Below are 21,950 nucleotides of genomic sequence, written 5' to 3' on the forward strand. Positions count from 1 at the left end.
AGAAAACAGAGACGATAGTAAAATCTGTGAAATGCAGAGAATACTTGTTCTTTCTCGGCCCCTAGTCAATGTCATGGGAGCGTAAGTCAGTGGTCGCTGACTGTTTCCAAATCTAGAGTACTTCCAGCTCCCACTTAAGAGTACCCTTGCACAGGGACGGAGAAGTGCTTTATAATGAATGACGCTGTGTCCACAAAACTGTTTGGAATTGGAGGGTGTCATTGCAATTACACGCCATGGCATCCTTCCTCACCCCTTATTTATTTACTTATTTACTTATTTGATTAGTTGGTTGGTTGGCTGGTTGTTTTTCAGTGGTTCTTGTTCAAATATGAGGTTTACAGACACACCGTACCCCCTCCGTGCCCTCGGTCTTTAGCTGAGCCGTCCTTCCTAATGGACCGGGAGCAAACCTGTGGCTTGGCTAATCAGGGCTCATAAATGTCAGGGTGCTTTACTGGGGCTGATGTGGTTTTTCACTCCCGAACTGGATCTGACAGCCCGTGTTCGGCTGAAAGTCCGGGGCATTTTTAACTTCAGTTAGGCAACACCCAAATCCTCCAGGTTGAAGTTAAATCCCCTTTTACTGCCCTCGGCGTGCTAGCTGAGGGCACGGTGTAGCCTCAGCTCCAGAGGCGCCAGCACAGATGGGGCCCGCTCTGGGCTGATTCTCCTATATTTAACCCGGCCCTAATTACCCACAGGTCTCTGAGTGAGGAGGGCTGATGAGCAGTTCAAGTTCCCTGCATAGAAATAGCCCCAGAATAGCTCCAGTGTTGTTTCTAATTGCAATGGATGAGCAGACCGGCTCATTAATCCTCCCCTATCAGCGTGCAAACTGGCTGCCCCAAATAGCCTTGATCTCAGCCAGCCCACAGTCAGCTTCGGGGCCGGTGGTTCTGTACATATTTGGAAAGGGAAGCATCTCCTCCCCAGGGATGGAGGTGTGTATTTGGGGGTGAGGAGCAGTCTATGGATTCTGGAACCTTAGGTTAACGTAGGAACAGGGTGTGGAAAAAGTAAATAACACCACACTGACTCTGGGCCAGACGGGTCCAGAAAAGCTGGAAAAAGCTGAAGGACGTCCTTCAAATGTCTCCAGCGTATTCCTGTGCAGGCACCTCTCTGTTCAGTTCTCCTTGCTCTACTCTTTTGGTCTCGACTCCGTGTAAAATTTGTTATCAGTCATGTACACCTTAGTATGAATGTGTACTAATAGGTTCCCACATGTTTATAGCTTTGCAGTTTACGAAGGTTATTTTCCCTTACACGCCCGTTCGAGGAGACCTGCACGGCAATCTTGGAAGGCTCACAGGGTCAGGCGTTATTTTATAATTCCCGCTACACAAAAGAGGAAATGGAGGCAAAGAACAGTCGTTGAGCACCCCAAATCACACAGTTACCAAATGACAGATCTTGGAAAAGAAATCAGGTCTCTTCTCTGATAGTTCTGGGAGATACCTGCTTCCTTGGGAGAGAAATGGAATGTCGTAGTTATTGTCGGGATGATGTATGGAAAGAGAAGCCTCTGGAATCAGACAGACTGGGATTGCAATCTCTCTGACTTTGGGCATGTTGTGAGGACTAAGTAAGACAATAAGGAGCCCCTGGTTGGCACAGTGCAAGCAAAAATCCCTTAATCCCACAATACTGAGTATTTTAGACTTTCTCTTGAGGAGAAGGAGATAAACCTTGCGGAGCATGGACTTCCTAAAGTTACATGTGGATCAGTCTTCCTTCTCTCTCTCTCTCTTTCTCCCTAACGCCCCCTCTCTGCTTCCACCTCCTGCTCTCTCCCTTCCCTCCCCAATCATTCATGAAGCCTCAGTGTGTGTTAAGATTTGTGGGAGATGACAGTAATTTGGAAGTCAAGTTGCCCTCAAGTTCCAGGCCATTAAACCCAATCAACTGTCTTTTATATCCAACTGCCTCCATGGTGTAGAGGCAAAGGAAAAAGATCTAAACAGAAAAGAGGAGGATTGTGAGTGAAATTTTGGGCAGCTATAGTCTCTAAGCACTGTTAGATGTATACATACATATATATGTTTATAGGTGTGTGTGTGTGTAAATTTAATTTTCACACATACACAAAAAAGGCATGAGGTATTTTTTTTTTAATTTTTTAAAATGTCTATTTATTTTTGAGAGAGAGAGACAGGATGCGAGCAGGGGAGAGGGAAAGAGGGAGACACAGAACCGGATGCAGGCTCCAGGCTCTGAGCTGTCAGCACAGAGCCCGACGCGGGGCCCAAACTCCCAGACCCTAAGTTGGATGTTTAACCAACCTAGCCACCCAGGCGCCCTGAGGTATTCTTTATGTTATAAAGGAAGAGAAAAATTCCGAAAGGTTAAAAAAATGTTAGGTTACTGTTTCAACGTCTCAGTCACTATCGCGAATGAAAACATACAGATGAAAAGCAAAAAATCACAGACTTGCCCAGTTGATGCAAATGATGCAAATGAACGTAGCGTTACTGAATACTCCTTAACAACCACCACAACCACAGACCTCAGGGACACCTGCACTTACGTTCTCTTCCACAAGATCCAATTCTTCATGGCCTTGGAGGCCCATCTTCGAAGTCACTGCTCCTTTGAAGCCTTCTCAGACCCTCCTTTTCCTCTCCCCTGCCCCTTGCCCAGGCGTTCTGGTCTTTTCCACCTGCGTGCGCCCGCAGTGCGCCATATACACAGCCGTCGGGCACTGTGTCGCTGGATGGTAATTTCACAGTTCAGATGTCCGCCGTCTACCTCTTGTGAACTCCTTCAGAGGGCTGATACCTGCAATGCCTGATAAATCAACGAAGAAATAGATGGAAAGAGTCAAGTTCTGGAGGACAGGAGGCGCTCTGTGGTAATAGTTGGAAGTTACTGGGTATTCAGTGGGCCCCAAACACCGTCTCCAGTCCTTTACAGATACCACGTCGTCCAGCCCTCATCACCTCCCTGGAAGGCGGGCATCCTTATCCCTATGTTTTTGATAAATGGAGGCTTTGCACAGTCTAACGCCTCGCCAGGTCAGGGTCGTGGAGGGGAGCTGGGGCAAGATTGGAAGCTCCACCACCATTCCTCAAAGCCTTGCTCCTTGATCTCAGTGCTCAGCTTTCCCTCAAGTCAACAGATGTTGGCTTCCTCTGCTGCCGGGACAATTGGGTGGATGAGTAAAAGGAGCAACAAAGGGTGGGGTGTCGGTGAATAATGTGGTAGGTGGAGGAATTTATGAGTTACCTCCAGCTCTTCGAAGCTCCCAGGTTAAACTCCTGAGTTCCATCGACTGTGTGGTTGGTACTGATCTTCTGAGGCTTTGGACAGCCTTCCCAAGCAAGGAGGGCCCCCGGGGGACGGCGGTGAGGCCCACTTCAGTACGGCCAGCACCTGTCTGTCTCAAAACATCACCACCCTCTGTCCCCAGAGCTGCTGCGGATGCCTACGGTTTTATTGTCAGGACTTACGAAAATGCAGATTCCCATGGGGAGAGCTGTGTATATATTCACTTTTTGGCCATGAATCTCAGCCTTTCACGTCCACAAATGTTTAACAAGTATTAGTTTCTTGTGGCTACTGAAACAAATTAGAAAACTGTGGTGGCTTAAAGCGACAGAAACTTATTTCCTGACGGTTCTGGAGGCTGGCAATCCAAAACCAAGGTGTCAGCAGGACCACGTAGCCTCGGAAGTCCCTCAGGGAAGGACCATCCCTTGCTTTTTCTAGCTTGTGGTGGCTGCAGCCATTCCTTGGCTGGTGGCTATGTCACTCCCGGTCTCCCCATCACCTTTTCCTCTGTGCGAATCTAATCTCCCTCTGCCTCTCTCTTATGAAAACACTTTGAAGGCATTTAGGCCTACCTGGATAATCCAGGGTAATCTCCTTGTCGCCAGATCCTTGATTTAATGACCCCTAGGGACACGTTATCACATGACGTAACGTTCGCAGGTTCCAGAAGCTGGGGCTGTTTTTGTGGGGGGCGCGGGGCGGGATGCACCATTCATCTCACTGTGGGAAAAAGCTTCTGGGAGGAGACAACCACACAGTTCCTCCCCAGGAGTTCAGTCCCAGGATGATTGACAAGGATAAACAGTCCAGTGCTTTGGAAACCACAGTCTAGGTTCCCAAAGCCCCGGGATGAATGAAAAATACTAAACACCAATGAAGGTGAAGGAATCTCTGGGCCGATTTCAAGCCCCCGTTATCCCTGAAGAGAGGAGGTGTGGACAAGAAGGCCACCAGTGGGACATCACTGAGTAGAGAATGGGATACCGGGCACAGGAGACTAAAGCGTTCTGTGGGACCGGAAGGGGTGATGAAGCAAAAGCCAGTTGCCTGCATCGAGCGGATTACCTCAAAGTTCAAATTTATGTGTTTTTATAAGATGACTGTGAACTGTAATCTAAGGTAAAAAAAACCCGAATTCAAATCCCACGAGTTCGTGTGGCTTCTATCAAGTGGCACGTTCTTTCTGACTTTCCCTGTTTTGAATGTTTTAAGTGTTATGTGTTTTGAGAGAGAGAGACAGAGCGTGAGCAGGGGAGGGGCAGAGAGAGACAGAGACGCAGAATCCGAAGCAGGCTCCAGGTTGTGAGCTGTCGGCACCGAGCCCGAGGCAGGGCTCGAACCCACAAACTATGAGATCATGACCTGAGCTGAATTCGATGCTTAACCGACTGAGACACCCAGGTACCCCTCTTTCTGACTTTTTTTTTTCAACGTTTATTTATTTTTGGGACACAGAGAGACAGAGCATGAACGGGCGAGGGGCAGAGAGAGAGGGAGACACAGAATCAGAAACAGGCTCCAGGCTCTGAGCCATCAGCCCAGAGCCCGACGCGGGGCTCGAACTCACGGACCGCGAGATTGTGACCTGGCTGAAGTCGGACGCTTAACCGACTGCGCCACCCAGGCGCCCCTCTTTCTGACTTTCTTCATTGACAAAGTAGTGTGGAGACTGTCTACTTCAGGGAGTTCCTACAAGGACTAAGTTGGGTGTATGGAATAGCTCCTAGAGGGCAACGCGTTACGTGTTATGTGGTAGATACACATTGGTTTTCCCTCTGGTCTTGAAAACTGTGTCCCCATGGGGACCCTTATACTTGTGCGTCCAGATTTGCAGGTTAGGAACTCTAGTCATGCTGAGGTGTGCCTTTCAACATTCTATTTTAAATGGTCTTATGCTCACCAGTAATGGGATGTGCCTTCTGATACGATGCGTTGAGAAAAACATATCTGTTTGACGAACCAGAAATGTATATCCTAAATCAAACAATCAATCCCGAAAAGATCACATGAACCCAAATTCAGGGACATCTACAAAATAGTTATTCTACATGGTTCGAATATATCAAGTCATAAGGCCGAAAAAGGCTGAGAAACTCTTTCTGATTAAAGTAAACCTAAGAAATATGACAATTAAGTGTGATGTATAATCCTGGATTAGATCATTTATTAGGAAAAAATAGCAATGAAAGACATTTTCTGGGGTAGCTGGCAAACTTTTGAATATGTATAAGCTAAGAGTTTTGTTTTGTTTTGGTTTTAGATTTTATTTTTACGTAATCTCTACACCCAACGTGGGACTCAAACCTACAATCCAAATATCAAGAGCTGCATGCTGTACTGAGTCAGCAATTGCCCCAAAATAAGAATTTTGTTTTTGTTTTTATTTTTTTTAGAGAGAGAGAAAAAGCATGCAAGCAGGGAAGAAGGGCAGAGAGAAGGAGAGAGAGAGAGAATCTTAAGCAGACTTCACACTCAGCACAGAGCCTGACACAAGGTTTGATCCCACAACCCTGGGATCATGACCTGAGCCGAAACCAAGAGTCGATTGCTCCACTGACTGGGCAACCCAGGCACCCCAAGAATTTTTTTTTAATTTTGATAATTGCACTGTGATTATGTGTGAATGTTCTGAGGAAATACACATGAAAGTATTTAGAGGTAAAGGGGCATGTAACTTACTCTCATGGTTCAGAGACTAATATATATATACATATATGTATACATAATGATACATACAATTACATACATAAAATGAGAAGCAATTATACACACACACACACACATAGATACTATAAACATATATAATTTGGGGCAATAATATACTATATATACGGGCAAAATATTAATAAATGGTGTATCTGGGAGAGGATATATGAAAGTACCTGCAATTTTTCTGTAGATTTGAAACTCTTTCATGATAAAGTTTTAAAAAGTAAAAAAATAAAATGAAGAGGTCTCATGGAAGGAAGGAAATCTGCATTTCTCCAACAGCTCCAAGTGGTGCTTGGGGGCTGGGGAGGGGGGTGCACCGTCACAGGAAGGCTCTTGGTCTTTACCCCTGGGCACACCCCAGTTGACAACTGTCACCTGGGCCTGCTGCCTTCCGGTTCAGGAAGCATGCTCATTCCAGGCCCGAAGTTTCGCTCAAAGTCTGAGTTGCCGAGTCATAGCTCCATTCTACTCCCCTGAGTAGAATCCAAAATCAAAGAAATGGTATGTTCAAGAAAAGAAAACGCTTAGAAACATAGCGTTATCTCATTGTACTTGCACAACGCTGATTGCCTCTAAGGTGGAGAATGTTCTTAGGGAAGGCTGGGGCATGCCTGCAAACTTAGCTGGGTGCACAGGTGTATGTACCTGACCCTGGGTCAGTATTTGGTAAGTTTCCAAAAGGGCAGCCATTGCCGGGAACCCTGACACCAATCGTCATGATCCAGTTTCTAATTTTTCTACTAATCTTTCTTTCGAGCTATATCTCTTGTCCTCACCTGCCCGCCCCCTACCTCCTTCCCTATCCATCAGAGCCCACCCCACACTGGCATGAAGTTCCTTATCTTTATCCAAACTTTTCCCTCCAGTTGGAACACTCTTCTCCATTTTCTTCTGGTCTTTCAGGTTTCAATTCAGATGTCTCTTCCTCCAGAAAGCCCTCCATGGTCTTCGGAAATCTGTATTGTATACCTCTGTAATATCCTCACATTGCACTTAACGTCCTCATCACTCCACTTTTTTTTTTTTAATTTTTTAAATTTATTTTATTTTATTTTTTGAGAGAGGGAGAGAGACAGAGCATGAGGGAGGGAGGAGCAGAGAGAGAGGGAGACGCAAAACCCGACGCAGGCTCTGGGCTCTGAGTCAGCACAGAGCCTGATGCAGGGCTCGAACCCACAAACTGTGAGATCATGACCTGAGTTGAAGTTGACGCTTATCTGACTGAGCCACCCAGGCGCCCTGTCATCACTCTCCTTTCTAATCGTCTCTTTGCTTGTCTATGTCCCCCCCACCCCAATTCAACTGTAGGATCTGTGAGGCTTATTCACAGGTTATCCCCAGTTCCCGGCACATTTCCTCACATAGAATACCTGACCCTTAAATATGTGTTGAATAAATCCAACGATTAACTAGATTACTATAACCTCGAAGATAAAGATATGTTGTTGTCTGTTTGTTAATCTCCCTTAGAGTGACCCATCACAATTAACAGAAATTTTATCACATATCTTTAGGAGATTTGGGCGTAATCCATCCAAAAAAGGCATTTACAGAATCCTAGAAAATCAAGACTGAGTTTTGGAATGGCAAGAAAAAGGCAGGCAAGGTCAGAGCCCAGAGCTCTGCCTGGTGAGCTGAACATTTACTCAAGTTGCCTTGTAGAAGTTACCCCACCCAGGAGATGAAAAGCAGCAGGGGCCGATTCCAGGGACTATTTCTGCTGTGGAAAAGGAAGGGACAGTGATTTGGCATTTTTCTCTACGCTAGCATTTTCTAGTTAGTGGGCCATGCCGGTGAATGCATTTTGAAAAAGTGTTGAATTCCAAAGAAGAGTTTCCCATTTTTTTTCTCCATCTCTTTAGAATAACATTTAAATTTATTCTAAATTTCCCCTGCTTTAGGATGTGAGATTTATACGTCACAGCTCATTTTTCTATGATTCCTGTCCTTTGGCTGTTAAACGAGGCTAACCTGGCCTCCCTAATTACTGATTGTTTGGGGAACCTTATTCATTCATTCATTCATTCATTCATTCAATAGGCACTTAACGGCCACTGTATGCCAGGACTATGAAGTCACTGGAATATATTATAGTGACACTTAATATGATTTATTTAAATCGCTGCATTTAATTTCTTGCTTTCGATTCCTCCTTCTTGATTTTTCTCTCCCTCTGTCTCCATGTTCCCACTCAAAGATAATGTGAAAAGCACATGTAGCATGCCTGAACCCACATGCCTCATTCAAGAGAAGCCTTTAATTCAGCATGGAGCTGCCTTGTGGATTCTGTGCAGGGGATGACTTAGAAAAAACAGCCTGAGCCATGTTCACTGGGGCAATTAGAGCCCACTGTCCTCAAATGGACTGTTACATTTATAGGCTAGAGTGGAGTCAATAAAGCCCTCATGCGGAAATGTACAAAGTTGCCTGTGTCTCTGAAGAGATGAGTCATGGGTGGGATCGAATTCTATCCTGGGTTTGTGTTACGTTTCTCAGGTGTTGATACCTTGAAAAGGAAGGAGAAGGCAAATGTCACGGTCACTACTATCCTTCAGTCTCTTATCAATCTCCCCCCACCCTGCCCCCGCACCAAGTGTGAATCAGCCCTGAGAGATAACAAAGAACACTTCTTACCAAATAAGTCAAAGCGTTGTTGTAAATTATCTTATCATGGGGGAGGGGGGGTCCATACTCATTTTTCTTAACAACCCTCTTAATCACACAGGGATAATGGAAACAAAGTAACTTTTCCTTGCAAATAAATCCAACTTCTTCTGTAAATGTGACAGTGGACAGGCTTCATCATAGCTAACCTTGAAACACTGGTGATTTCCTAGTGCAGGGTTGGGGAGTGGGCAGCAGAATCGGGGCAGTTATTTGATAAAGAGCAGTTCACAGCTTTTCCCAACAGGAAATGAGGACGAATCCTACAGACAACCGTAGGGATCCCAGACGAGGATACCACCGCGCCAAAGTTTTTCAATACAAAACTCCTTTGGCCAAAGGACCTTGAGACGTTTTGGGAGGATGTCAAAAGCTGTTTGGCACTCCAAAGGAAAACTTCCCCATCTCATTTTCCCTTTAGATTTGTGAAGGGAGGATGGAATGTGTTGGCTAGATGTGGACAGACTGAAAAATGGGGGATTAAGAGAAGGAAGGGACAGCTGGTCCACCATCCCTCCTTCTGGCCGGTAACTGTCCAAAGCACTATAATTGATTGGCATTCGCCTTCAACTTTATTGCCAGTGTGTTCTTCCAGCTTAATGAGGAAAAAGAATGTGCAGTAGGAGATGTGAGTATAGCCCACGTGTGAATGGACAGGAAATGGTTACAGGGTAAACTGGTCTGCAAGGGGGTGTGTAAAAGAAGGATACAGGAAATTTTTAGGCATTCCTGCTTCTGCACAATGGGGGGGAGGGACCCAGATTTTACCAACCTGAGGGTTTCTCTTCCCATTATTGGGAGTGTAATAAAGGATCTCCTCTGACACCAGAGTTTCGAAAGGTGGGTGGGGCGCCCTAGAAAGAATAGCGTATCCCCATTGCAAAGACAGAAAGCTAAATGATATTCAAATAGGAGAGAAAAGTCCTTCTCTGATTTTAAATAAGGAACTGGCAGCCCGCGGTTTGCCGGATGTGCTGAAGCAAACCCCAGCCTCCTTCACCGCACCTTTGACGGGGATTCTCGTTACGTGCTCCCACAAAGTCAACTTTGGGTTCGGAACCTGAACGTGAAGATCAGATACAGGCGATCACATATTCTGGATGGCCTGCAAAGGGCAGGGCTAGCAGGAGCACCCAGGAAAGGGTTAAGAAAATCTCCGTGCAGCAACATCCAGATGAGAGCAGGAAAGAACCGCCCAACTGAGCTGGTCAAGATCTTCCCAGGTTTCTTAGCGAGATGCAATTGGAAATGTATACCAAGGTGGTATTTATAGTGTTATCGGGTGAATACAACGATACTGGAGTTACCTGTACACAGAAGTGGCTCTAGAATTGAAATCTAGGAAGACTTCGTGTTGGCAGTTTGGATGGAGGTGGGCAGCTGGGATCCTTAAGTTGAGACCGCGTATGCAGAGTAAACATAAGGCTCATACTTAGATTGCACATCTACTGGGGACCCTTGAGTGGGGCCTGAAGGCCAATATTGGGCGGCCTGTATATATTCTCTAAATCACAATTTTTTGCTATCCACTACTCTTTTATCATAGTGTGTTTTTAGTTATTTTCATCACATCCTCCTGCTGTGGGCATCAAGCCCTGAACATAAATAACACGTCGGGGGCGATTGACATAGGTAGATAATTGGTCCAGGTGGACCGCCTTGACCGCTGCAGTTCAGATTATAGCATCCCATGAGTGCAAGCCAGGTAAGTGACTTTCTTGGCCCCATGCTGCTCTCGCAAGGTTTCTTTACACTGGGGGATGCCCTGTGTGCAAACAGTAAATTCATACTCAAAAGCAGTTGTGGTCTCTTACTGGGTTGTTTTGTTTTGGCCAGCGATCTGCCTCACGACGCATGCGTCGTTTTCTGGGTACCGTCTCTTCCCCCAGACCATGTGGTGGTAGCACCATCCGGGCCATGTAGCTCTGCTTTGGGTCACTGTTCACTGGATGGGGAGTGAGGACTAGAGCAAGACAAGAATCTGGATTCAGATCTGTGGGCGTTGAGAGGTAGGCAACAGATGAGTGGTCTGCCTCCGTCTGCATAGCTGGACGTGTGCCACGAGAACTGGGGAGATGCTGGTGTCTGTGATGGGTGGGAGGAAAAGAAAATGAAAACGGGGATTCTGAAACAACAGAGCTGACAGGGTGAAGGAAAGCCCAGTCTGGAGGTCTTATACAACTTTTCAGCTCCTGGTTCTCATCACTTCCCTCAGGGCAGGCTTCTCCTTTTTTGGCGTCTCTGAGCTATGATTAAATCTTCACTGTGCTAATCTCCCCTTCTGTTGCTTACGCTTGGCCTGAGTGGTTCTTATTACCTGTACCTTCAAGAGTCCGCACGTGGAAGGTGGCTCAAAAATGTTGCTTGTAATCCCAGGACACTGGGACACGTGGCCTCTGAGAAAGGGATGCATCGTCCTAAGAATGTTCACTTGCTTCCCTGTTGGATGGTGGCAGCATTAGTGTTCAGGACTCTGTAGACTTTGTAGGTAATCATTATTTGTAGTTGATTCTGCCTGTTAGAGGATAGATGTTGAAGAAGAATCAGATACGTTATACTTGCCATTGCAGGTGATTCAACTTTAGGCCATGAGAATTTGTTCAGTTGTTGTGCACCGGGAGAGACCAGAATGTTGAAGCATAATTGAACATGCATTACAAATGCTCAGAAGGCAGTTCCCAGTCTTTAGAGTAAACAAGAGATGACCATAGGTGCCAATTTACTCCTCTTGATTGACTCTGATGTCCATCCAAGGACAGGTATCAAATTTCCCACATAGAGAGGATGAGGCCTAGATACCCATGTGTTCGACATCTTTTAAGAGAAGAATATATGAGTAAGCCCCTCTCTTGAGCAGCCTTTGCTCATGTACATGACCCAGCAAGTGTACTGCTAGGTATATTATATATTCAAAAGAATCGAAAACTTACGTCTGCAAAAAACACTTGTTCAGAAATGTTCATAGCATCATTATTCTTAACGGCCAAAAAGTGTAACAGCCTAAGCATTCATCAAATGATAATGGATAAACAATTATGGTCTAGGCACATATAGGATATAGTCAGCCCCCCAAAAAGGAATAAAGTACGGTTAAAGAAAAAAATGATATTCTAGCTGTGAAAAAATAGCATTTTAACATTCACGACACTTGTTAAAGCAAGATAAGGAAGACTTTATTCAAGAAGGAACATTGTGCTGGGTATAGCGACCGCTGCATGTGGTCTTGCAATGGGCAGGAGAGATCGGACGCGACTGCCAGGACATCATGGGCAAGTGGGAATATATAAGTAAGGGGCAGGGTGGGGATCATTGGATCGAAAATTCCTAAGGGGGGGGCGCCTGGGTGGCGCAGTCGGTTAAGCGGCCGACTTCAGCCAGGTCACGATCTCGCGGTCCGTGAGTTCGAGCCCCGCGTCAGGCTCTGGGCTGATGGCTCAGAGCCTGGAGCCTGTTTCCGATTCTGTGTCTCCCTCTCTCTCTGCCCCTCCCTTGCTTTCTCTCTGTCTCTCTCTCTCACTCTCTCAAAAATAAATAAATATTAAAAAAAAAAAAAAAGAAAATTCCTAAGGGGAAGCATCAGAGCGAAGGGGAGATTCTGGCTAAACCGACCCAACGGGATTCCCGCTGAAGGCAGGCTGGAGTGATCAGACATCACCTGGAGAATGGTAGAGAAGGAGGAGCTCAATCAGAGACTGAGGGTGATCAGATAGAGAGGGTAGATGGTTCTGGCAAAGCTGACTTAGGGATCTTGTTAAAATCAGATGATGCAGAGACAGACAGGAAGTCCAAAACCAAAGCCTGGCTAAAAAGTTCAGGGGAGCCTGAATAGAGTTTGGTCAAGGAGAGACTCCGCCAGCACCCCCGCGTGCCGCCACATGGATGGGCCTTGTAAACACTGTGCCAAGTGAAGGCAGCCTGACACAGCGGCCACAGAGCGTAGGATTCCATTTACAAGAAATATTCAGAGTAGGTGAATTCATAGCGACAGAAAGTACGGTAATGGCTGCCAGGGCCCGGTGGGGAGGGGAATACCTATGCTGACTGGTATAGGGTTTCGTTTTGTGGCGATGAGAATGTTCTGAAACTAGATAGTGGTGAGGGTTACACGAGTTTGGGTCTGCACTGAATTTTACAACTTAAAAAAGGTGAATTTGACGGTGTGTGAATTAAATCTCAATTTTTAAAAAACTTAATAGGCATCTTTCTCCTGACCTGTGTGTAGAGAAGGCTTACTTTCTCATCTGGGGCATGTAGGAAAGCAAGATTTCTCCTTTCCTTTTCAGTGTCCCCAGTACCTCAAGGGGGAGAGTAATGAATGAAAGACACAGAGGCCGCATTTCAGCCTCCTGTCATTTGAGCCCGGCAAGAGCACGGGAGAACTTACAAACACCACTTCTGCAGTGGACATCTTACGAAATGCAGCCCACACCAAGCACCAGCCTTGTGGTCTAAAGGAATGGCCGGGGGCCTTGCCCTTCCTGGGTCACTCAGTGAGAATACTTCGTGAATACTCCTTGAAAGTACCTCAAGAGGGCTGACTCAGCTGGGGAATCTTGTTAAAAAGCAGAATCTGATTGAGCACGTCTGGGGCGGGGCCAGGATTCCGCATGTCTAACCCTAAACCCTAACCGCCAACCCCCCACCCCCCCAACCCGTGGATGATGCTGACCTGTTTGTTTCACAGATCACACTTTGAGTAGTCAGGACACCAGTAAGCAGGAATTCTATTTATCAAAGGAGGCTGCCTGGAGGAGGAGTTTAGACTCGGTTCTGAAGGAAGAAGGGGCAGATTATTTACCACGGCCGACGATAATATGCCAAGAGATGGAATAAGATGGTGGAAAGGTGGGAACCTGCAAAGTTGGTATAAACAAATGATGAGTAGACTGGCCTGGCTCCAACCAGGGAGGCAGAGACACGTGGTGGGGAAAAAAAAAAATTAGAGGATCAAGGGATTGCAGGGGTCCTTTTTTGACATCTCGGAGATACCACCCTCAGCCAGCAACTCCCAGGCTGTGCCCGCTGGAGCGCCACTGGTCTGTGAGCTGTTCATAGGTATCGGTGTGGTTGCACAGGTCCAACCAAAACAGGAAAGAAATACATGTCTTTAACTTTATTTTAAACATGCTTCTCTTTCTCTTCTCGATACAGGGTACACATTTCCTATTCCTTTAAAAACAGTTCCGTGTCACCAGGTCTATGCCTTTTATTTTTGTCATTTTTTTTAATATGAAATTTATCGTCAAATCGGTTTCCATACAACGCCCAGTGCTCATCCCAACAGGTGCCCTCCTCAATGGCACCCCCCCATCAACCCTCAGTTATTCTTAGTTGTTAAGAGTCTCTTATGGTTCGGCTTCCTCCCTCTCTACCTTTTTTTCTTCCTTCCCCTCCCCCATGGTCTATGTCTTTTAAAGGGTGCCAAATGACATGTCTTTCTTCTTTCACTTTGAAACGGTGATTTCCAATCCTGACCACACCTTTGAATGGTCCGAGGAGTTGTATAGAATGTCCAGGGCTCAAACCTCAGCTTTAGACATTGTGACCCTGGGGTAGGGCCTGAGGTAGGAGCTCCGAAGTGGTATTTTTGGAAAACTATCCCAGTAATTCGAATGTGCGGTCACTGCTCTCTGACCAAGTACTACCTCCTTTGGAGCACATAGCGGAGTCCAGGCAGCTTCCCTGGGTTATCTGGTAATAAGAGGCCGTCCAAAGATTCCGAGGTTGGGGTGGTTTCATAAACTTTTTATAAAGTACTACCTGTGCCTGACAGATTTCATGAAAATGTGTCAGGAATTATAGAGCCGCGGTCACTAGTTGTCTCTATGAGCCAGAATTAGGCTCACTCCTCGGAAAGGATATTAGCTCAAGAAACTCCCATTTGTAATTTTTCAAGATGGACGTTGATGGTTTATGAGAAATGCCTAGGAAATAAATGGATCTAAAATTTTGGAAGAGTAGAGGATTCCCCTTTAAAAAAAATTGGATCAGTTGCTTGGAATCCATTTGGAGAGGAATTTCGCCTTAATAGTGATGAGCAGTTTGGCAAGAATCGGAGAAGCCCAAAAACTCACAAATAGTTTTGATGGCAGAGATGCTTCATTTGGGGATTTATTTTATCTGCGTATTTTAGTTTAAAAATTCACTGATTTTCCTTTTTTTTTCTTTTACTTTGTTGAAGTATGACTTACCTGTAATAAAATAGACCCATTTTAAGAGTATAGTTCAAGCAGGTGACAAATGTGTACAAGTGTGTAATCGTCATCCCAGCTGAGACACAGGACATTTTCCTTATCTGCTAAGGTACCTTTGTGAACTTTCCCAGCCCTGACCTGGATGACTCCACGGGTCTGATTTTATATAAATGAAACACGAAGTATGTACACTTCTACTTTTTATTGTAATTTTTCCAATTTTATTGAGATATAATTGATATATAGCACCGTGTCCGTGTAATGGGTACAGCATAACGACTTGGATACGCTGTAACCTGCTTGTCACCGTAAACCTCGTGAATATCCACTACGCCATACAGACAACAAGGAAACAGAAGCAGTGCTGTTTTTTTATCCTCAACAACTTTCAAACGTACCACACAGACCGTGAACTACAGTCATCACGCAGTGCACTGCACCTCCAGGATCTACGTATCCTACAGCTGAAAGTTTGTACCTTCTGTTCCTATCCTATGTGTTCACTTTTATATCTGGCTTCTTCACCCAGCATAACGTTGTTGAGATTCATCCATGTTAATGCATGAATCAGTAGCTGATTTAAATATATATATATTTATATACTTATATTTATATTTATATGGGGCACATTATATAAATAAATGTAAATATAAATATAAATATAAATATAAATATAAATAAATATAAATACACACATAAGGGGCTCCTGGGTGACTCGGTTAAGTGTCCAACTCTTGATTTCAGCTCAGATCATGATCTCACGGTTCCTGAGTTCGAGCCCTGCATCAGTTTCTCTGCTGTCAGCGCAGAGCCTGCTTTGGAACCTCTTGTCTTTCCCTCTCCCTGCTCTTCCCCTGCTTGTTCGAGCATAGTCTCTCTCTCTCTCTCTCTCTCTCTCTCTCAAAACTAAATAAAAACATTTAGGTATAAGAAAAAGAAAATACAGTAAAGCCTTGGATTGCAAACAACTTGTTCTGTGAGTGTTCCACGAGACGAACAAACATTTGTAATAAATTTTAACTTGGTAAACAAGCGATGTCTTGCAATATGAGTTGCACGTGGCGCTGAATGTCACATGACCACAACTGAGCCAAGGGTTCTTGAAATTCACTTTGATATACAAGTGCTTTGGATTACAACCATGTTTCTGAAATGAATTATGCTCGCAAACCAAGGTTTTACTGTGTGTGTGTGTATACAGACACACACACACACACATATGTGTATACACACACACACACATATATATATTATTGAATAGTAGTATGGATATACTAGGTTATTTTTTTACTAATTTTGTAATTTATTTATTTTTAATGTTTATTTTTTGAGAGAGAGACAGAGACAGAGCACGAGCAGGGGAGGGGCAGAGAGAGAGGGAGACACAGAATCTGAAGCAGACTCCAGGCTCCGAGCTGTCAGCACAGAACCCGACGTGGGGCTCGAACTCACAAACCGCAAGGTCATGACTTGAGCTGAAGTCGGTCGCTTACCTGCCAGAGCCACCCAGGCGCCCGAGGTTGTTTTTTAAATCCGTTCACTTGGGGCGCCTGGGTGGCGCAGTCGGTTAAGCGTCCGACTTCAGCCAGGTCACGATCTCGCGGTCCGTGAGTTCGAGCCCCGCGTCAGGCTCTGGGCTGATGGCTCAGAGCCTGGAGCCTGTTTCCGATTCTGTGTCTCCCTCTCTCTCTGCCCCTCCCCCGTTCATGCTCTGTCTCTCTCTGTCCCAAAAATAAATAAACGTTGAAAAAAAAAATTTTAAATCCGTTCACTTGGTGATCAACACTTGGGTTAATTCCAGTTAGGCGCTATTATGAATAAAGCTGTAGAAAGATTTATTTACGAGTGTTTGTGTGAGTCTCTGGTGTCATTTCTCCTGCGTAAATAATTAGAAGTAGGGTTATTGTGACACAGGGGTGAGTGGGTCACATGGCCAATTTATACAAGACTGTCAAATTGTTTTCCCGGGTGGTTATGACATTTTACATTCTCACCAATAATGTATGAGGATTCCAGTCGTAAAGCATCCATGCCAACACTTAGATTGTCAGTCTCTTTGATTTGAGACATTCTGTTGATTTGTGGTTATATCTCATTGTGGTGTTAACTTCCATTTTCCTGATGACTAAAGATTTTAAACAGCTTATGTTACTAGCTCCTACCTCAAACCACACACAAAAATTAACTAGAAATGAATTATAGCTGTAAACATAAAAGGGAGAACTATAAAACGTTTATAAGAAACATAAGAGAAAATCTTCGTGACCGTGGAGGTAGGCAAATATTTCTTAGACAACTCATAGAAAGCACTTAACATGAAAGAGAAAAATTGATCATTTAAATTTTATCAGTACTTAAATCTTTTAGTCTTCCAATCACAGCATTCATAGATTAAAAGGCAAGCCACAAACTAGGAGAAAATATTTTTAATAAACACATTTAATAAAGGATTTACATCCAGAATATATTAACAACTCTTACAATTCACAGATGAGAAAAATCAATCCACTTTTTTTTTCAATATATGAAATTTATTGTCAAATTGGTTTCCATACAACACCCAGTGCTCATCCCAAAAGGTGCCCTCCTCAATACCCATCACCCACCCTCCCCTCCCTCCCACCCCCCTCAATCCACTTTTTAAAAAAGGAACAACAGGGGCGCCTGGGTGGCGCAGTCGGTTAAGCGTCCGACTTCAGCCAGGTCACGATCTCGCGGTCCGTGAGTTCGAGCCCCGCGTCAGGCTCTGGGCTGATGGCTCAGAGCCTGGAGCCTGTTTCCGATTCTGTGTCTCCCTCTCTCTCTGCCCCTCCCCCGTTCATGCTCTGTCTCTCGCTGTCCCAAAAATAAATAAACGTTGAAAAAAAAAAAATTAAAAAAAAAAAAAAAGGAACAACAAACAGGAATAGACACTTTAAATTTGTTGTTTTTTACTTACTTTTACACAAGAGCTTAAATGTGATCTTATATGTTTTTTAAAGGGCAGTCTTTATTTTTTCCATTTTTTCTTTGTTTCTAATTCTTTCTCCTTATTTAAGTCACATCAGTACCCAGCCCTAATCCCCTGGGCACCCGTGGTAGCAACCCAGAAATGTTTCTCTGCTAATGTCATCATATAAAGATAGACACCCACACAAACATGCACGTGCACACACAGTCACAGATACGATTCTTGTCTTTTTTTTTTTTTTTTACCAAAATGTGATCATATTATTTTTATACATCTGCTTCTTGTTTTGTTACAAGTCCCTGTTATTGACACTGATCCTAGTCAACTATCTTAACTCATTTTCTTATTTTTATGACTGCATATTATTCTGATTTTTTTTAAAAAGTTTAATTTTTGAGAACGAGACAGAGACAGAGTGCTAGCAGAGGAGGGGCAGAGAGAGAGGGAGACACAGAATCCGAAGCGGGCTCCAGGCTCTGAGCTGTCAGCACAGAGCCCAACTGGGGCTCGAACTCATGAATCACAAGATCACGACCTGAGCCGAAGTCAGATGCTTAATGGACTGAGCCACCCAGGCGCCCCCATACTATTCTGATTTTACTTTCAGGAGTGGAACTCCTGCCAGACTGCTTTCCGTAGAAGGGCTGTGGTCTTTCCCCCCACCCCAATCACCAATGTGGATGTGAGGAGAGGTCACGTAGCTTTGCTGTCAGTGCAGGAAATATGGCGCCAGACTGCTCGGGTTCGATTCCCAGCTCTGCTCCTTGTTCCCCGCGTCACCCTGTACCTCAGATTCTGCACATCTGTAAAATGGGAATAATAGCACTTACCCCATTAGGGTGTTACGAAGACCTGAATTACTACCTGCGGTGCGGGTGGTACCTCGCACACGGTAAGTGCCGTAGATTGTTAGCCGCGCCGTGGTTCTTTTCACAATGTTGAACAAGCACCTTGTACGTTTTCAGAATCTATTCTAGACTCCAAGGATAGGGCAGCGAATAAAACTGACAAAAATATCACCTTCCCAACGGAACTTCCACTCTAGTGGGAAAATCTGTTCGTGTTCACAGTTTTTAAACATTTTTGTTGTTCTGATAGACATAAAGAACTCCCTACTCCTTTCAATTTGCTGGTTCCTGACCAGGAACCCGGTCATCTGATCGCTTCATTTAGGAATTTCACACTTCTGCTTGCATTTCTATGAATTGTCTATTCATATATCTTTGTATATATTTTTGTCTACTCTTTGTATTTTTAATCACTGTTGTTTCGTAGGCATGTTAGCACTTTTCTATATTACAAATTCTTTTTACCCCAATCTATAGTGTGCCTCTGGACTTTCTGTAGGGCAGCTTTTGCCATATGGTTGTTTCTATGTTTTATATAGCTAATTATTTCCATCATTATTTTATAGCTTTTAGATGAAAAGGCTGGTTAGGGTCCATTGTACCTGTAGTTTATAAAATATTCCCTACAAAAATTTTATTGTTTGATTTTTCACGTTTAAATCGTTGTCTATAATTGATTCTTGAATATGGTGCCCTATGGGCTTCATGTTTCTCTTCTAGATGAAGAACATAATATGCTGACCGGTTCTTTTTTTTTTAAGTTTATTTATTTATTTTGAGGGAGAGAGAGACAGAGTGCAAGAGCTTGCCCGAGCAGGGGAGGCAAAGAGAGCGAGGGAGAGAGAAAATCCCAAGCATAGTACAGAGCCCCACTTGGGGCTAGATCTCAAGAGTCGTGAGATCATGATCTGAGCCGAAATCAAGAGTCTGAGGCTTAACTGACTGAGCCACGTAGGCACCCCCTGACAGTTTCTTAAATATAGCATCCTTTTTTCTAGTGAGTTGAAATGAAAATTTAACATCTCGTGTAGACTGTATGTTCCACTTCTGAATTATTGACTCTGTTTACAAATCTATATTTGTATCTACAAATCCCATTTGTATATGGTACTTACCAATACTATACTGATCTGCTCACACATATGTTTCGGCGTGTGTTGATCTCTAGTGAGCGAGCCTTCCCCTCGCTCTTCTTTTCAGTAGCATTGGTTCTTGGGCATTTATTCACCTATATTGACTTTAGGATGATTTTATCCGATTTTAAAAAGCAGGGATTCTAATCGGAATTGAATGAAGTAAATACGTTACTTTGAGGAGGCTTGATATTGTCTTTCCCTTCAAGAACATGGTATGCCTTTCCTTTTAACACAGATCTTATTTTTACACCTTTAATAACATTTTATAGTTCTTTCCAAGTGGGTCTTGTGCCTTTCTTGTTAAATTGATTCCTAAGTGTTTTATAGATTTTGCTGCCGTCTCAAGTGAACCGAATGTCCCATTTCCACTTGCAAGTGGTACTGTCAGAGGAAAGGAAATGACTTGATGTTTTTATTTCACATTGCATCTCATCACTTTTCCAAAACTATTCCAGTAGTTTTTATCTGAGTAACTTGGGTTGTGGTTGTAAAAAGAGATAAAGCTTTCTCCTTCCTCTGTGTTTATACCAGTAATTTCGTGTTGGCCCCTTATCATCTGTGTTAAAACCTAGGAAATGTAAAAATGAATGATGAAGCAACCATCCGTGTTGGCTTCCCCCTTTTAACTGAAACCATCTTGTAATTTTGCTTTTTTGGAGAATATATCGGTTTCTCAGAAATATCATTAAAATGTAAGCACAGTATACTAATGAAATGAAACAAAACAATGTCCGTTTTTGTTCCTATCCTATGAAATGTTATAATAATAATGGCTCGTGCATTTAAAATGCCTTTTCAGGAGCGCCTGGGTGGCTCAGTTGGTTGAGTGTCCGACTTCGGCTCGGGTCATGATCTCACGGTTCGTGGGTTCGAGCCCCGCATCGGGCTCTGTGCTGACCGCTCGGAGCCCGGAGCCTGCTTCGGATTCTGTGTCTCCCTCTCTCTCTGCCCCTCCCCCACTCACCCTCTGTCTCCCTCTGTCTCAAAAATAAATAAACATTAAAAAAAAATTTTTTTAAATAAAATAAAATGCCTTTTCAGAATCAACGGGTATGACTTTTCTACCTAACTACTTTGGTGAGTGGTTTACACTGATACATTAATTGGTATTGAAACATTCTTTCGTTCTTGCTGGTAGTGATATCCTGATTCTCCAAGCATACCCCCAGGCAGGTGTCCACTCCAGGTGTGTTTCTCCAGATGTACCTCAAACCATTCTTGTGGGTTTTGTCCCCCATATGCCCAGTCACTAACCAGCTACCATGTCATTCTGAGAGATAGGAAAAAAAAAAAAAAAAGTAGATAGCTATCCTTGACTTTCTAATTTGACCACATACAACTTTTTAGTCAACCCGTGTGAGATAGTAATGATGATTTCTTGATAAATGAAAAATTCAGTGAATCCAGCCAGTTATTCTTTTTGGGCAACTAGTTGCAAAACAAACAAACAAACAAACAAACAAAACGTTCCACCTATATTAAATTCAAGTAACTGAAACTTGTAGGCCTTGATATGTATATGCCCTGTTTATCTTCTGGGGATTTGATCTAAGTTTGGTCTCTTCAAATTTGTTGGGATTATTGGACAACATTTAGGCTGTGAATTTTTAGGGTTATTTTCAGTAGTTGAGGGACTCACTAGCATAAAAAATTTGAAAGTCAAAAGAAAATAAAGAGACAAAAAGATAATTAAAGATTGTGATATGATGTCTGCCTGCCCCCGACTCCCACAGATAGAGGCAATTGTTACAGAGTAAGGTAAGAAAAGCAATAGTTCCCATTTATGGGGGCACCTGTTGGTTAAGCATGTGGCTCTTGACTCTGGCTCAGGACAGGTCAGGATCTCACAGTTTTGGGGATTGAGCCCTATGTTGGGCTCTGTGCTCACAGCGTGGATTCTCTCTCTCCCTCTCTCTCTGCCCCTTTCCCACGTGTGCATTGCCTCTCTCTCTCTCTCTCTCTCTCTCTCTCTCTCTCTCTCTCAAACACAAAAAACCCCAACGGTTCCCATTTGCTGAGCAACTACCATGTGTCAGATATGTTTTTTTATGTCATCTTACTTAGTGTCCCATCATCTCCATAAAGCAAAAATTGGATTCCTTGTAACTGTCCAGGAAATCCAGCCCCAGAGAATGTCAGTTTTCTGCTCAAGGTATCATAACTGCTAATTAGC

Source organism: Lynx rufus, unplaced genomic scaffold (genome assembly GCF_022079265.1).
Source record: "Lynx rufus isolate CCGP_SWC_20201006 ecotype Redwood Valley unplaced genomic scaffold, mLynRuf1.p SCAF_15, whole genome shotgun sequence".
NCBI classification, from domain to species: domain Eukaryota; kingdom Metazoa; phylum Chordata; class Mammalia; order Carnivora; family Felidae; genus Lynx; species Lynx rufus.